The sequence below is a fragment of the Macadamia integrifolia genome, chromosome 1, assembly GCF_013358625.1.
Source record: "Macadamia integrifolia cultivar HAES 741 chromosome 1, SCU_Mint_v3, whole genome shotgun sequence".
NCBI lineage: Eukaryota > Viridiplantae > Streptophyta > Magnoliopsida > Proteales > Proteaceae > Macadamia > Macadamia integrifolia.
The window spans coordinates 18753455-18754512 of NC_056557.1; positions in this window are offsets into that span (position 1 = coordinate 18753455).

The following is a 1058-nucleotide window of genomic DNA, read 5'->3' on the forward strand; positions in this document are numbered from 1 at the left end:
GAGAGAGAGAGAGAGAGAGAGAGAGAGAGAGAGAGAGAGAGAGAGAGAGAGAGTTAGTTTATGATTAGATAAATGACCAAACATGGTTAGGTTCATGCTGGTTTATTTTTTAAATAAATCCCTACAAGGGATACTCTTCCTAGAGAGAGAGAGAGAGAGTTTGTGATTAGATAAATGAACAAAAATAACATGGGTAGGTTTATGCTGGTTTATTTTTAAAATAAACCCCTACAAGGGATCCTCTTCCTAGTAGTCCTGTCATCATGGAAATCATGGTTAAGTTTTAGGGCTTGTACAGTGATTTGATGAAATAAATCAATGGAAACAAGGTTGGATTTTATTCTGACTTTGGTTTTAATTAACCAATCTCTTAGATGAGAGTGGGTCTTGATTAGGGGTGTCAATCGGTCGGTCCGGCTCGGTTTCGGTTTGGGTTGAGTCAGTTTCGGTGTGGGAAAGCTGAAACCGAAACCGAACCAATAAGGAAATTTCGGTTTCGGTTTGGTTTCGGTTTCGGTGCGGTTTGATTTCGGTTTGTCTTCAGTTTCTTAAATCGATTTGTAACCGGGTTGGTTTTGGTTTTTGGTCCAGTTTGGATTCGACTTTCCATAAAAATGTATACAAAACTATACAAATTTTGATTTTTTTAATGAATTTTGGAGTGTTTCGGTTTCTTACCTGTTTGGTTTCAATTTCGGTCCAGGTTTTAAGCCGGTTTCGATTTGGTTTCGGGTTCATCCGGTTTTCGGTGCGATTCAGTTTGGTTTTGGGGTTGCAATACTCCAAACCGAACCGAACCAATAAAGCTTCGGTTTGATTCGGTCCGTGTTGTTATCGATTTGGTCCGGCCGGTTTTACTGGTTCGGTTTAGGAATTGACACCCCTAGTCTTGATACTAAAATCGTGGAATATTCTGCAATTTGCTTGTTATATGATCTGTTGCTTGCCTTCTAATTTTTCCTTTCTGATGCTATCATTAACTATTGGAGAAAGTTTGCTTCCACCGTGGGTGAAAGAGAAGTACACCCATCTAGGGTTTTAAATACTTTGTCCCCTCC